Source organism: Lepisma saccharinum, chromosome 29 (genome assembly GCF_977018435.1).
Source record: "Lepisma saccharinum chromosome 29, izLepSacc3.1, whole genome shotgun sequence".
Lineage (NCBI taxonomy): Eukaryota > Metazoa > Arthropoda > Insecta > Zygentoma > Lepismatidae > Lepisma > Lepisma saccharinum.
In genome coordinates, this window is record NC_139257.1 from 4,811,857 (window position 1) to 4,829,239 (window position 17,383).

Consider the following 17,383-nt stretch of genomic DNA (forward strand, 5'->3'; position numbering starts at 1 on the left):
AGAATCATATTTTGATATGTTTTAGAGTATGGAATGAGGGACCAAATATATTTTTTTCATGATTTTTGGTGATGGCATGTTTTGAGATATTCAAGGTCAAAGGTCAAGGTCACGTGACAAAATTATATTTTTTATCCAAAGGTAGGTTTGTTATATATCACTGGCAAGCTTGTTCAATTCCTTGCACAATAAGCTTTATTTGATCTTCCTAGGCAAAATAGGGGCGGAGTTACACCACATTTAGTACAGCTAAGCGGGCTCAAAAAGAGCAATTTATGTGAACGTTGACCTTGAATAATTTAACAATTACAAGACAAACGAGACTCAAAATTTCCATAGTTACTAAGTTCCATGCGTAGTTCAAACTCCCCAAATTTCATGAAAATCGGAGATGGTCAGGTTGGAAACTGCACATATCTGTATTGATTTGGCATGGACATCCTATGCAAGATAATTTTGAAAAAGTTCATGTACAAAAGGTTGAGCAATGAGCTTGTAAGATTGGAATTTCATATTAAATAAGCATTTGAACTCTGGAAACTCAATTCCTGTGTCAAATTTGAATAAATGTTTAATTTTTTACGAATTTGGTAAATATTTGGTTGTAGGTTACAAATTTTCAAAATCATTTTTTGCATTAAAATCTTACATGCAAGCAAAGAGAGAAAGTGTACAAATACTAAAGCAACAAACGTAATAGCCTAACCTATTTGCAATACCTAGATGCTAAGAACACCAATCTTAAATCATCTAACAGTAATTCAAGCTTATGCTTATGAATAGGGATTTACGATCACCTGGAAAATGAAACTCATTGACAATATAATACAAAACATGCAACTTAGTGATAGGTATGCTCCATTCCTGAATCGATGGGTAAATATCCGATATCGCCCGAACGGATTTCTTCAAATTTAGGGGAGAAACTACTTACTGAAATCAGTTTCTGTAGCATTGTCGAAGTTCTTGGAGGTATTTTCTTTCACGGAAACTGAAAACTTGAAAACAAGAAATAATCACTTGTTATGTAAGGAACTTGAATTTTCTTTAAACATTATGCCGTTGTTTCCATTATGTACGTGCAGATGGTGCGAGCATCGAAAGTCACGCAATCTCGCCAGTGTTTCCAAACGTGCCTTTTTTTACGAGACTTTATTTTAACTATGCTTACCCAACCTAACCTTCCCGGAAATGGTACGTGAGGCTATCCTGAATGGTTTTTGGGGCTATCCGTCAATGGTTTTTTGGGCTATCATGAATGGTTTTTGAGGATATCCATCAATGGTTTATGGGGCTATCCATGAATGGTTCATGAGGCTATCAGTCAATGATTTGTGATGACTTAATGAACCCGAAAGTAAGTATTTTTTGGTTAAGAATGTTGAAGCACTGCATACCCACCGACAAAACACAAGCACGATGATCCATGACGAGTGCACGCCATATTGTCTGTTACCCAAGCAGAACAAGGAAGACAAATAATGACTCGTAATATGAAAAGTTTATGGAAAAAGGCATAACTTCACGTTAAAGAATTTTTTGCATTGCAGAATAGGTAAGTATCAATGCTAAAATTAACGAAATATACGAGTGAGAGGTGTTCGGGCCTTATCGGATAATTACCAATTGATGTAACAGGCGATACATACATTCCAACACAGAATAAATTGATTCGAGAGAAAACTATCGAAACTGGAAAATGTCTTACCTGATTGGTAAATATTTACCAGCAGTTTATGGTGTAGGGAAAATAATGTTGAAGTATTCAAATATATTCCCTTACTTCTCCATTAAAGTTGGCAAGGCTCCATTCAACATACAGAAGTAACACCACTGTTTTACCATCAGACTGTTGAAATGATTATTACTTAATTCTGTAATACATGTTAACATCACTTACAATTGGTGACTGACCATTAATTATTTGCTTGGAGTATCTCTTTGTAGTCCTTCCAATTCAGATATGTATCATCATGTCTTCTTTCGCATCTCCAAAATGTTCGGTAATTTTCCACTCTTTTGTAGCCTTCATAATAATTTACTTCTTTCACATGTACGTACATTCATCTGTCAGGTAACACTTTACTATACCCGAGACAGATTTCTTCAAATTTACAGGAGAAAGTACTGACGCAAATCATTTTCTGTAGCATTGTTGATGTTCGGGTATGTAATTTTGATTCATTTTAATGCGATTGCATGTGGTTTTGTACGAAAATCTATTTCCGATGTGCTATTGCTGCTGCCGCCATTTGCTTCCTGCATGAGAACAGAATACGCTCTTGTATTGTCCGTATATGCTTAATTGAACGAAAGGAGTGCTAATGGAACCAAACCTAACAGGGCTAACCTAACCTAGTAGGCATACCTTGTCCCCGTGATGGTTTGTGGGGCTATCGTGAATTTTTGGGCTAACGTCAATGGTTTTTCTGGCTCAAGGAACGATCAACGGTAAGCTATCGCCATGTTGTGTGTGGAAATAAACAAGCACAGTAAGTACTCGTAAATGTAAGAAATATACATTACTTTCCTAACAAATTAAATTATTTCACCTAAATAAGTGTTCCGGAATGCAGGATGGGGGTCGGGTAACCTTATCTACACCCTCGAATTTTGAAAAAAAAAAATTTCATTATGAAGATTATGTGATCCTATTTGTGAATTAAAAAAAATTAGAGCGCGGAAAGAAGTATTTACAACTGTACAGCCGTTTAAAGTTGCCATTTTGTCGTTTGTAATTGTCGAAATTTACCACCGGTTCCGGGCACCGCCCCTGGGGTAATTGACTTACCGCCCCCTTCCGCTACCGCGGCCCCGCCTCCTCGGCCCCGCCTCCGCTTCGCTCCGGCTACCCACCTTTATCTATAGAATCCCTTTTAAAAGGCATGTTAGAAATTGGCCAGTCACCTGCCCCAAACACTATTTCTCACTGTTTTCCGCATTGACACATGAAGATACAAAAAACGAAGGCTAAAATTAAACCAAAGAAGGTAACTTACCTCTTTTTACCAAAGCCAGGTATTGAATTGTGGGTCGAAGTTCAATTTGTAATTCCAAAAATGAAGTAACTCCTACGTTGAAACTCCTTGTTGTCCTTTTCCACAGAATACCAACCTCCACTCCCTTCCCATCATAAAAACTAGAAGTCGCAAATTATCCCATCCCACAAGTCATTTAGAAAAACAACTCTCCCCTTTACGGCGTGCAGTTGCCAAAAAAAAAAATATTTCCAATTTCTGAAGTCCCATAAATGACATCCAATGTCTGAAATGTCCAATTCGCCATTATATCACACAAATACCATATCGCAATCGCAAATGTTCCTATTGCACAAGTCAAACATAAGAAGAAAAAGAAAAAAATCAGACGTGCGCCTGTGACATAAATCGATCATCCGAAATCTTCAGACTTGCGCCTGTGACATGAATGCACCATGTCTATGGGATGACCAGTCTGTTTAAATTTTGAAATTGTGTCGTCTGATTCTTGTCATCAGAATATTATTTTGGGGATGCGATAAGTGTTGCCTAATGTAGTTAATGAAATCGTAATTTAACATTGTATGAAATCACTGCGTAATACGTATCAAAGCTTTTTTTCAAAAGTGATAAGGAAGTATCGCCAAACGCGAACCAAATTCCGTTCATTTCATACATCAGTACAGGCTTGCATTCAGTATCGAAATCGAACTTTCTGATTGCAATTGTGTATCATTTGTTGTGTAAAATAAAAACTCAGGAATTTTAATGAAATGGTAATAATATTATATACTGTTCTGTAAGGGCCAAGTTCCATGTGTATAACTTAATCTCTGATGTTATGCTTCTGCAGTAACTAAATTCCTCTCATATTTGCTTGCGTGAATGGTTTAGTTTGGTTCTCTTACTTTCATAATTATAAACACACACGGAAATAATCAGATGATTAAACCTAACGATCCTAACCTACATATGTTATGATTCCGGTAATTATTTTGCGGAGCGATTTTACAATACCGGGAATTTCTCCATTTTGTTTGAAATTCGGCATACTCACTAATTTTGGCCCCCTAATCACGAATCTGCAGTCAAAATTTGGCGCTCACACGTGGAAATAGCAAAATAATCTAAATTAAGTTCTTATTTCCACACCCTCGATTTCCAAATTTCCCGCCGATTCCGGGCTCCGCCCCTGGGGTAATTGACCTACCGCCCCCAACCGCTATCGCGGCCCCGCCTATATCTATAGAGTCCCTGTTAAAAGCATGTTAGAAATTGGCCGGATTCACCTGCTCCCAAATAAGCGCCAAATTTTAAGTGCAGATTCGTGATTACGAGGCCCAAATTAGTAAGTATCCCAAATTTTAAACAAATTGGATATTATCGTATGGGTGAAACACCTACGAATCATATATTTCGGACTTCTTTACATTGCTAACGTGTTGTGGAACATTTCTTAAGGCGAAATAATGCATTTCTAACTAAGATAATGTTTATTTTCTCTATTTACGAGTACTTACTGTTACTTGTTGTTTCGAATCTGTAACACATTATGGCCGTGATAGCATACTGGTTTAGGGGGCGTTCTGAGAGTGTTTTGTTGATTTATGCAGTGGTGCAACCTCGTTCACCGGAAAATATCTATTTTCATGCCCCTATTTGAAATTATGCTAATACGTCGCATTTACGTGTAGAACTTGTAAAATAACCTTGCGATTTACCACGTTCATTGTCCATACACAGCAATTCGGAACCATCTTTCTTTCGCAATTCGTTAATGCTCTTCCTTTACGCACAACACTCTTGCAACCTTGAATATTGACGTCAGACGAGGAATGCCTACGTGGTTAGGTTAGGTTAGGTTCCATCAGCATAAATACAAAGAAAAAATAATATTTTCGCTAAGAGACGCGTTACCTTTGTATTGTCTAACATGAAAAAGGTATCTCATGTGACGTCAGAACGCAATGTTGCTAGAGTGTTGTGCGATAAGTGACACCCATTCGGGTCGGTACCATCTTTCTTTCGAAATTTGTTAATGCTCTTCCTTTCCGCACAACCATCTTGCAACCTTGAATATTGATGTCAGACGAGGAATGCCTACGTGGTTGGGTTAGGCCTGTTGGGTTAGGTTCCATTAGAATAGATACAAAGAAAAATTATTATTTTCGCTAAGAGACGCTTTAGCTTGTATTGCCTAACATGAAAAAGATCTTTCCTGTGACGTCAGAACACAATGTTGCTACAGTGTTGTGCGATAAGTGACCCCCATTCGGGTCGGGACCATCTTTCTTTCGTAATTCGTTAATTCTCTTCCTTTACGCACAACAATCTTGCAACCTTGAATATTGACGTCAGACGAGGAATGCCTACGTGGTTAGGTTAGGTTCCATTAGCATAAATACAAAGAAAAATTGTAAAAACAGCTCTCTCCTGTGACGTCCGAACACAATGTTGCTACAATGTTGTGCGATAAGTGACACCCATTCGGGGAAAAATGGCTTGTTCCGAACTCGACAGGTGGTTCTAGTGAAAATACGGAGAGGCTGAAACACTGGCTACGGGGTTGCATCGTCTTAACACACGGAACATTGCACTCTCATGCAAAAAGCAAATGGCGGGAGCAGAAACAGCGTGTCGGACAGAGATTTTCGCAGAAAACAAAACGCATTCACATTAAAATGGATCAAATCTACATTCAGGAACTTCCAAAACGCTCAAGAAAATGATTTCCGTAAGTACTTTCTCCTGTAAATTTGAAGGAATCCGTTTTACCCATACGATAATGTTACCATTCCCTGTATTGTTAAATTATACCTATTTTGCTAGTGAAAATAACCCTACATGCTATTCTCACCACCTGGTGAAAATAGTCTCAGCCTTTATTTATTTGTATGTAGCTAATCCTTAAGGATCATTTGAGGTAAATGCAACTTTGTATTGAAAGTAGCATATTTTCAGTTACTGTTTTCACCAAGTTTTTGTGCTATTTTCACCTAAATTTATGATTCTTCACAATGTGGGAATTATTTTATAAAACATTCACGTTCTCTTGTAAGATTTTGTTTTGCATTGCTTGTTAGGTTCTATGTCTCAAAAAATAATCATCTATACCATGTGATATCACTGCTCTCTCTAAAAAGTGGTAATAATAATCAATAATCAGCATTTTTAATTTTTGTTAAGCTCTATGGTTAGTTGAGTGATTTAACTTGCAAAAAATTGACAATGTGTGAAATATAATAGCATCTGTACTTAATAATGAAGGTACCAGTTTCATAGATCGGAGACACATTAAAATCAGATATTTTGTGTTTTGCATGGTTCGTACCTACCAATTGTGTATTGCGGAACATAGTTCAAGGTGCTGTTATGCTTTTTACACAAAAACAAACACTTTTTCTACTGAAAATAAAATGCATTTATCTAAGTGCTATCGAATGCACGTAACGGTGCGATATAACTTACTTTGTGAATGATATCGCTTCTTTTGTTTTCCAATATCAGTGTTTTCCAACCTTCTTTACCGAAAAATACCTACTATCGTGTTCGTCACGTGTGCAAATTGTACATTGAGAATAATTACTGAAAATCATGGTTCCCATTGTGTGAAGTTTTTTTTTAGAAGCTATACAAGAGAATGAAAAGGTGCTTTCAGTACTGCAAACAACTGTGGGAATAACTTTTCAGTTCAGGGAAACCTTTCTCTGGAAAAAAAAAAACACTTCAGAGTGTGATAATTTCCACAATTTATCTATTTTAAGATGAACATTTTTGTGTTCAGTAACATGCATGTATCATAATACACACAGTACAGTAGTTACTGATATAACAGATTAATCAAGTCCAGTGAGATGTATGAAAGTAATTAGTCTCTGCTGCACACTGTTTATGTTGTACTTCATTAAATACTAGTTGCTCATGTTATAAAACTATGCGTAATAACTACAGAAAGGAGGTATGGAGTAGCAAGGTCCAATATGAATTTTTCATTTTGTAATGGTGCTCGTATGTCCCTAGGATAAAGCAGCCAAAGTTGATAAAGAAGTCATGCATTTCTTAAAGTGAGTACATTAAGTACATTATTTTTGTTTGCCATAGCTTCGGTCAACTTTATTTTTGCAAAGTGTACTCTCATTTATGTAGTGAGCACTCTAGCATGTTGGCTACTGAAATGACTATGTTACCCATTGGGCAGTTCCCAGTACATATTTTTTTAATAGTATTTGAACATGAAAATGCAAGAAAATTAATCCCACCGTACAGCACTGTAGAGCATTTATTTAATTTCTAGGAATTATCCACCGTTGTGCATATTTTATGCACACATCAAGATAGAAGAGATGCAAATGCAAAGTCCGGTATGGGACTTGGACGTGGGAAGTGTAATAAATATGGCACTTCTCTGTTTAAGTCTCGTATCAGCTGGCACAAAGTTCATCGTGGAGGGAAATAAATCAACATTTCTTCATTCATGTTCAGCTATTTAGTAAATGATGAGTATTTGGTTTTTAAATAAGCTGTTTTATGTAAGAGATATTGTAGATATTATTTTTGTTAATATTTTCTGTGTATTTTTAAAGTAGAAATATTAATTTTCAATATTACGGGTTTTCATTCTTTCAGTTGCTTTAAATGCTGAAATAAATCTTCAGGGAACAACTATTCATTTTCAAAAATATGTTTTCATACTTTTCTTTCAGTGTAAAAAGCATATGTGTATAGTAGGTGCTGGTGCACTTGCTATAATAAGGTATTAAATTTCACTTCATCTTAATGGTCAGTGTGATTACAGTACATTTGTTTTAAAGGCTGAACTTTTTCGTAGCATTCAACCTATTACTTTTTATGTATTTGATTTTTGAGAAAACTTCCGAGCATTCTCTTGGTAATTATTATATTTTTTCTGTGCAGACTAACCTATTTCTAATCAGTGCCATAAGGTATGTGAACTGATCCCTGACAGTATTGAAATTTTTATTATCGAATGGAGTGTACAGCTCGCCGCTCACGAGAAGATCCCCAAATGAGGGGAGAGGCGTGCAGAGGGACGGGGGAAGACTGGTCTATTTGCAGATTTTAGGGGTAGAAGGAAGTCTTCCACTGCGGTCATTGTCGTTGTGGAAGTGCTTCTGCATGGGTGTTTGTGATTTCTTTGGGATTTTTCGTGTTTTTCATGGTGTTGTAAGAGTTATGGTAGTTGTACATTATTTAGCCTGTTGTGTCGGAAACGTTCGAATAAAAGAAATGATCAACAGTGACGATATGAAACAATCATTCCGAGAATTCTCATGCCAAACCATTGTTGACATTTGTAGCTTTGCACATTGTAAGTGCAAATAAACGTTCTCCGCTTTCGCAACTTTTTCTCTTTGCAATTTGCTTCGAACGCCAGTACTGTAACAGCCAATTCCGTCGTTGAAAATATCTTAAAGATTGTAGTTAGTACAATCGGCAGGCTCTTTATTTTAAAACATAGAAAAATCTGTGTACTCCGTCAAGAAATCAACACCAGATTGACGATGATATACCTTTGCCACTAATGTGGATACCCCCTGACCGTGCGCGGACAGTGATTTGAGCGTAGATGTGAATCAAGCCTTAAAGCTTACAGCGAGACCACAGCGCTTGTTTCTGACCCAGGGTGCACTCCCCCAACCCTAATAGTTGAGTCACCTGCCGCTACGTCACTTGACTTCCATCAGGGATCTTCTCCTGAGCGGTGGGCTGTAGTTGCTGTACGCAGTCATTTTTTCAGTTTTAATATGTAGCAAACAAAATATTTTTTATTGATCGATGTAAAATCTTGCAATACAATCCTGTATAGGATCAACCAGGAAAAAAAATATTTTTGCAAATATGGATTAGCATGACATGAATCGTTCTGAATTCTTGTATACTTATTTCATTCCATTTCTCCACCCAAGAAAAGAAAGTCACCTATTTTAAGACGGTCATTTTCGTATGATGAATGTTTTTAAAAATGCCTTTAGAGGAAATTATATATTTCCGCTTAAAGTAAGAATGCAATTTCAGGAAGTTTTGGTAATAGAACTTTTTTCATATAATTTTCGTATACTTTTATTTTTGTGATACAAATCAATTTTCATGCGAAAAGTTTGTGATTAAACGAAAGCATTGCATACAATTAATTTCCACCACTTCTACGTTTAGTCAATTTGCATGGAGAGCGAATGGTACGGCACACGATAGTGTTTTGTCATTTTGAGCAATGTGCGAGTTCTTGCGCATAGCATTCATCCTCTGTTCTTTCCCCAACGGTGCTGCCGTCGGTGGTCGCGAGGAAACGACCTTCCAGTGCCACCATACTGTCAACCATTTTTAACCCGCAACTGTAACATCTTGTAGTAGTATGTCTATGATCATTCGCCATTACAAAGTTCTGAAAAACCTTTTTGACGTTACGCAAGGAATTTGAATTTCATAAAAAATGTAAGTTTCGTAGCACATAGATCTTTTTAGATTACTTTCCATGCTATTTAGAAACATCGTTTATTATGAAGAACTAATTTTTGTAACGAGAATATTTGAAATGTGCGAAAAATCGAGGGTTTAGAAAAGTGTACCGGAGCGAAATCTACCATTGGGTACGTTTCCACAAATGGCTTGTGGGTCTATGTGTCAATGGTTCGTGTGGCTATGCGTCAATTGTTCGTGGGGCTATGCGTCAATGGTGTGTGGTGCTAAACATATTTTTTTCGATACCAATTTTTAACTATTCTAACCTAAACGTGACCCAACCTAACCTAACCTTACCGTGACTGCCATTTTGCAAAAAGGCAAAAAGAAACGAAGAAAACTTACTCGATATGTCGCAAATAGAGCTTATTTCCATGAAATAAGCGAAATGCCACCTTCAGCAATGTTTCTCAATGCAGAATACATAAGTACGAATATTCAAATTAAATGAACTAGCAAATTTAAGCCATTTGTCCGATACGAGAAATTTACCATAATGGTATTTTATTAGAGAGAATGATAAACAGAGGCCTGACTTATGTATGTGGACGATGTTTAAAAAATATGCAAATATATTGATTAAAGGTTATAGATCGTAATGTGTTGGTTTGAAGCCGCAGGAAGCATTAATTATGTCGAAATTAGACATCAGATTAGTGAATTATGGAAGCTGTAATTTTTACTACTGAATTGTGTTTTCTGTTCTTAGAAATTGCAGAGGGAAATAGAGATGATGTGGCATTGTAAGCAAATCGGTAACTGTTGTGAATGTTTAATGATTTTTTGAAAGTTGAATATTCGAAATTGAATTAGAATACTGGAAAGGTTTGCGAAGGTAATTTCGAAGTTTGGAGAAACTAATTAAGACCGTTAAAAGCTTTACTATGTATTATTTACAGGAGAATTTTCGAATATAAAAATTTAAAATTTAGCTTACGTGAGAAGATGTTCTTGGTTTCCATTTGACTAGGACACTAGTTTTCGGTCATTTTTATGGGATGGTGGAATAGGATTCTGTGCTTGAGTCTAGATATGTGTTCAGTTGTTTAAATCATTCAGGGTGTTGTTTATCCTAATTGCTCTGTAAAATTAACCTAAAAGCATTTAGAGATAAACCCCTTGGCAACACACGCACTTGAAGTAGCTACATGGCAGCAACAGTCCATATCTAAGATAACAGGAAATGAATGACTGCTCACAAATGAAGAATCATATTGGACTATATGTAAGGGAGAAATCATTATTCAGGAAATACAGAGTAAGTATTTACTAACACTCTGAAGTATGTCGTACCGGACATAATTAGAAATCAAATCATGTAAAAAATTCCTGTGTGTTATGCTAAATTTTTATTTAAGCAATCGGAACTTGGCGCAACAAACCTGTGTAATATGTACTCCACAGCTGTTCTTTTTCCATTTCATTCCAGCATTAGCCATGGATAAATTGATGTACGTGCTAACTATTCATATTCATATTCATATTCTTTACTTCCGTTGACCTATGTCCATAGGTATGGAAATCGTCATATAACAATACATACAGTAATAAAATATTAATACAATTTTAGACAAGGATTACAGTAATGATTTTAAGAACTACTACATGAAGGAAAACCAAATACACTAATAAAATATTAATACAATTATAGACAAGAATTACAGCAATGATTTGAAGAACTTCTGCATGAAGGAAATCTAAATAGAGGAAGAATACGCTATTGGAGTGAAATTACATATAATATTTAATGCGAGGACAATAATAAGCAAAGATTGTTTTTAGTGTAAAAATAAGATGTAAAAGTAACTATGTGACTTATACAACATGGAAGAATGCAATATATATACAGAACCGATTAATGATCATTTAGGCACAATAATAGCATATAGTGAATACTTCATACATGATAATATAAATAGTATAATTCCATATTCCTTATATATTTTTGTGTGCACAATTACATTCATATATTCTATGTAAGTTGTGTTACCATTCTCTTCAATATTCATTTTTCCTTTTAAAATCAAGAGCAATTGCATTCTTTGCAATGTTGGAAATAGGTAGGTGTACACAGAAATCCTGCCAGGGTTGTAAACATGGAAGATGAAAAAAAGCCCTGTTATGACCAGACCTTCAAGAGCAAGGGGGGGGGGGGTAGTGATCAACAGACCTTATATTTTAGTGGAAAGTGAAATTTGTACAATATTCCTCCCAATAATGAAACATAAAGGAAGAAGAAGAAAAAAATCAAAACTTTTCAACAAGGTAAAAATGCATGGTATCAGTTCATTATATCGGAGACACTTTAAAATCGGATATTTTGTGGTTCGTACTTACCAATGGACATTTCCACTCAATTTTTTTTACAACAATTTTAAAAACTACACCCTGGAAAAATGACCCCTGCAAGTTCTCGCGTTTCTCTGCATCCAGTTTAAGGCAGAAACGAGACTTACAAAGTTGCGAGGTTAGAGTTGCACTGAAAACACGCCGCCGCCATGTTACTACGTCACACCTTAGGGAGAGCTCGTTTGTCGTCTGCTTCGAGCGTCCAGTTCCGGATGGGTAGCCCACGTTGAGCGAACACGTGCAGCAGTTTTACAAATCTGTACCGATTTAAATAATGGAAGAAGGAGCGATAGGAAAAAGGAAAGCTATGCTTTGTAATGATCATTCTTCTATGAAATATCCGTGCTGCTCACGTGCAAGATAAATGAAAGGGTTCAGCTGCGTGTGTGTTCTCAGGCCATGCGTAAAATATTGCTTATAAAATTGGTTGCTGACCAGACACTCAAATATATTTTTAAAACTTATATTTATCGATATTTACCGTAACCTATGTAGTGCAAAATAGGAATTTTCACATTCTTCACTTTATTTATAAAGCCTATTTAACTTTCTTTTCCGTAAAGCAATTTCAGTTTGTGCTCCATTTCTGTTGCGCAAATTATGATCAAATATTTTTGTGCAGATAAGAGAAAATACACTGAGAAGATTACATTAGTTGCACAGTACATATCTATACTTAGTTTATGTATAATTATTACAAGGAAATAATGTGTATAACCATGGGCGTATTTAAGGGGGATTCAATGGGTTCAACCCCCCTCTTTTTTTGGTTCACTAAAATTACCAGTTTCCTTGTTCTATCTGCTTGTTCATAAAAAACTCCTTCGGACTTATTTCATTCTCTTAAATTAGAGATGTATGGGACGGGATACGGATGGGAAGGAAATTTCGTAATTCCACACACCAGATGGGACTGCAGACCAATATCTGCAATTTCCTGATAGTTTCGGAATTTCTGCGATAAGAAACTGCATTGAGACTGTCGCCTCAGTTATTTTTTCCCCTCGAATCATAGTAAAGAAATTTGGTTCTTAAAAACGTAGTGACACAAGATGAACAGAAAGGTATCAATACTTCATGACTACAAACACACAAGTTTGTCGGTCCAACATCCCCTCCCTCCATGCTCCCTGTGATGTCTTGCTAAATTTCGATGTTGTTTGGAACAATCCGTCACAACCCATTGTTTAATTATTTATTTGGAAGTACGTGCTTTTTTTCCCTGGCTATCTCCCTGTAATAGAAATAAACAACACGCCCTCCACAAAAGAAAATACTTACAATATATATATATTAACTTTCTCAATCACGAGTGGCTGCTGTGCTGTAGGGAGAAAACCAAAAGGATCTGACAATCAAAATGGGCACAAGTCAAAACTACTAATCCCAGTTTTACTTTTTTTTGGTATTAAATAGTGCGTCGCCCCAAGATCTCGCATATACCGCCAGCTGGTCCGGAGTTTTATAGCGGGCTCGTCTAGTCCCACTCCCGACGAACTGACGTGTATATGAGCAACAAAAAATACAACTCCCCTTTTTTGTGGCCCTTGCCAAAAAAAAAAAAAAATATATATATAATAAATCTGCTACGCAAGAAATTATACTGGAAAGGGTGAACTTATCTTAAAGAGCGCCCAGCGCTTTGCGTAATTACGTGAATAGTAAGATTACATATTTTCTCAAAATACTTTTTATTTTTTAACAAGTGCAGAGTATTTAATTTCTTACAACAGTATTAACAACGTGTTCTCATTTAAATAAGTCGTTTCTTACCAGAAAAAAGCAGTTACCAATTACCCCCCCTTCTTGACAGATTTTCACAAAAACATTTTTTACTATGATGATCCACGTCATCGATTCATTTTTACTTCGGATTCCCACTATCTCTTACATCACTTACGCTACCAAAACTAAGTCCATGACCATTCCTTCTTTTGACTACATATATACTTTGGAGGAATTAGACCCCGGCGATAGGAAATTATTACGATCTTTTCCCACAAAATTTTTTAAGTAAAAAAAAAAGGAGATGAAAGATTGAAAAAAAAATGTCTATTAAGGTAACGCGATAGAATAAACCATTCTTGTAATAATACTTAACTCCATATCCGCAAGGTTTCCACGTTCTAGTCAAGGCTCACAGGTGTACCGGAAGATAAGAGCTGAGTCACGCCACTTTGACTCAGCCAGCTATCATGCCGTGGAACATCGTTGGTGGAGTTGCTGTTATCGGAATCGGCCCGGGGAGAACACTGGTTTGCCCAACAAGGAAAAAACTTCTACCCCGAGAAGGTCGCTAGGTGGCAGTCTCATCGCCCCCAGGTTTCTTGGGAAAACAAACGAAGTTTCTCCGCGAACTGACTATCCCACGCATCGGTCTAATTCCTCTATACAGGGTGGGTGGAAGAATGTGGCGAAACGGGATAAACAAGTCCCGATTCACCACAACCTCCCCCACCTTCGAAAAAAAAACTCAGGCACCAAATAGCAAACAATACACTTGTACCAAGGAAAGCCAAAAAAGGCGTATAAACCCATATCTATATAGCATGTATCCTCAAAAAAGCTTTTTTTTGTTAATTTTTTTGTTTTTTCCAATATTTTGTTAGATCCCGATTAGCCCAATTAAAAAATAATATGAAACAAGATACAATAAATAATGGAATACATATCCAATAAATATGAAAATAGGCATAAGTGGAACCATTAATATAAGGTAGGTGAGACCAAAAATACCAAGACAGAAATAGAGCTAAATGAGCACAATAATATGCCAATAAATACGATGAATGAAAATGAAGCAAGGCCTTGTAAACACATAATGAGGCTGAAAACTGACACTTGGACGAAAACATGATGATAATAACAAAGATTACATGCATAATATATACTTTGATTAAAATAATAGTCCTGCAGCAATAACAAAAGGAAAAACTCCAAAGGAGAACAACAAATTGTGGCAAAAAAATACCTAGGTTCACATATATATGAATGGCTTATTGCAGAAAGGGACCTGAGTCACTTTTGCACAATTCTGAGAAAAACAAGAAAAATCGTATAATATTGAGAGTGTAAGAAAGAAATGTGCTGTTGTTGGCTCAAATTTTTAGCATAATGAATAGTTAATTTTGCAACCCTCAATGCGCCCTCCTGCAGTATGCTGCTAGAGACAGAGGAGATGAAAAAGTTGTGACTCCGATACCTCAAAAATGTGACTCAGGTCCCTTTCTGCAATAAGCCATTCATATATATTATATATCATCAAAGTAGCACGATCCACCTGAAAAAGAAAATAAGTGTCCAGTGCACCGTAAAGTTTCTGCATGAATGACATCCCATAACTATCCAGCGGTGACCACCAAACATTCCCACAGGGTCGGCATGGCATACAAGTCCCAAGAATTCCACACCATGGTGAATCCATCGAAGGATGAATAAATTATCAGTCTATCTGCCTTTCCATCATCTTCGCGCATCCCGCAGCAAAGGTAAATAAATATGGAAGTCCAGCGTCATCTTGCGAATAAAACAACGTAGAGCAACACTCAGAAGAACATGAAGGGTGCTGGATATCTAGTCAAGCTTCGACCAAACCATGTCGAAGGAAACAAGACAATAATACACTTTCCAAAACACCATACTGAAGATCGCAACGACGAAGATGCGAAAATTCTTCATACAAGAACCAGGGCAAAAATTTTGTATAAGTAGTACTGCCCAAAAACACAGGATAAGGTGGATCACCACCACGATCGAAGCACTAAATATTCACTTGTGTGACTCCAAGGAGAGTACGAGCCAAAATTCACACAAAAAAACCACAGGCGTTCCTCAAGACATACCTGAATTCCCAAAAAATTCATCTGTTTGGTGCAATCCATGAACACCAAGGTATAGTTGCAGTCGGAGATCCAAAAATCCAGTCCAGATCCAAACATGCAATATCCATGCAGTATACCAGGAACCAGGGGCGTACAGATGTACTGAAGAAAAATCCATAACAGCGACGAGAAGCAGGTGGAAAATAGAAGGCGCAGCGTAGCATGCAGAATCTAGTGGCACTGGTCACTGACAACCGGTTGGTAAGCCACATCAACAAATCAAATTCTCCAGGAAATGTACATGCAAAAAATAAAATAACCAAAATTACTAATTAGAAAAGGGAAGAAGGAAGAAAAGAGATAGAACAGACAGAAAAAACATACATTCTGGAAAACAATATTGAACAGATAGAAATGACAAGATTCTACAGAGCAAGACATAAAAGTTAACCAAAACAGCTCTTATCGTCGAACATTTTGGGGTGGTTCATTAGGCATACGAACTCTACAAGTAGCCTGATGTCCCCATTTCGAACAGCGACGGCACTGAACATTACGCCTAGACATACCATTTACATTATAATTACCACCTCTAAAATTGGTGCCTGAACCCAATTGATTATTTGAAGTCGTCGCCATTAACCTATGTGTATTTGAATTCATTTTCCTTTCATCCGATGGCGGAGCGCTATAAAATTTTCGCTCCATGGGAGAATTATCCTCAGAAAAGGGTAAATTGAAAAGACAAGCAGCCACATCTGAACCAGCTTCGGAAAGAACATCATCCAAAACATTCTCCTCCCGAGAATGATAAGCCTTGAGGTGCATAATATGCATTTTCCGAAGATAGACCTCAGTTTCTGGGTCAACTAAGAGGGCAGTAACTGGCCCTAAAAAATTTAGAATCTTTGCGGGACCAGCCCATCGTTCCATTAACTTAGCAGCAACATGATTTAAGGCATTACTTTTTGGAAAGACCTTGTATAAAACCAGATCACCCGCTTTAAATTTAACAGATTGACGTTGAGGATCATATCTGGCTTTCCTTTTATGCCAAGGCTTAACTAAATTTTGAAAAACTTCAGCCCAAAGGGTAGCTCTATCTTGAGTAGGATTAGCGCCTAAATCATCCTCACCATGGAGTTCCCAATGGAAACCAAGCGGTCCCTCAAGATCCCTTCCAAACAAGATTTTAGCCGGCGAAGTTTTAGTGCTTTCATGGACGGCATTATTAAAGGCAAAGGCAATTTGTTGGAGAGTTGTATCCCACTTTCGATAATCAGCCGAATGATAACAGATAAGGGAAGACTTTAAATTGCGGATGAACCGTTCAGCAAGTGAGGGATTTGGATAATGAACACTAGTGTATATGTGCTTTACAGACTGTTCAAAAAGAAATGTATTAAAAATACTAGAACGGAAGTAAGACGCGTTGTCAGAAACTAATTCACAAGGACTTCCAAATTAATGAAATAAGGTACGTAATTTCTCAATAACTTTTGCAGAAGTAGCAGCACGTAGGGGAGATAGGGACACCCATTTTGAAAAACTATCGACTACTACTAGTATATAAACGTTGCCTTTTGCAGAACGCACCAAGGGGCCCACAAGATCAATGTAAAGCCTTCTCCAAGGGTGACGGATAATCTCTGAAGATAAATAACCCGAAGGTTTTCCCACTGCCAACTTGGCACGTTGACAAAGATTACAAGATTTAACATAGTTGCGAATATCAGCCTATGCTCCTTCCCACCA

The 17,383-nt window shown here is 36.9% G+C and overlaps 1 protein-coding gene across 3 annotated transcripts in view; it reads right to left on the reverse strand.

Annotated features, from left to right (window-relative positions):
- Positions 1-17,383, reverse strand: part of LOC145981306 (uncharacterized) — a 410,568-nt gene that overhangs the window by 33,116 nt on the left and 360,069 nt on the right. The window contains exon 1 of one of the 3 annotated variants that reach the window (XM_083114501.1): positions 3,000-3,107. The exons of the other annotated variants lie outside the window; for them this stretch is intronic. The gene's annotated coding sequence lies outside the window, so the exon portion shown is untranslated. Of the gene's footprint in view, positions 1-2,999; positions 3,108-17,383 lie in introns of those variants that run through there. 3 annotated transcript variants of the gene reach the window in all.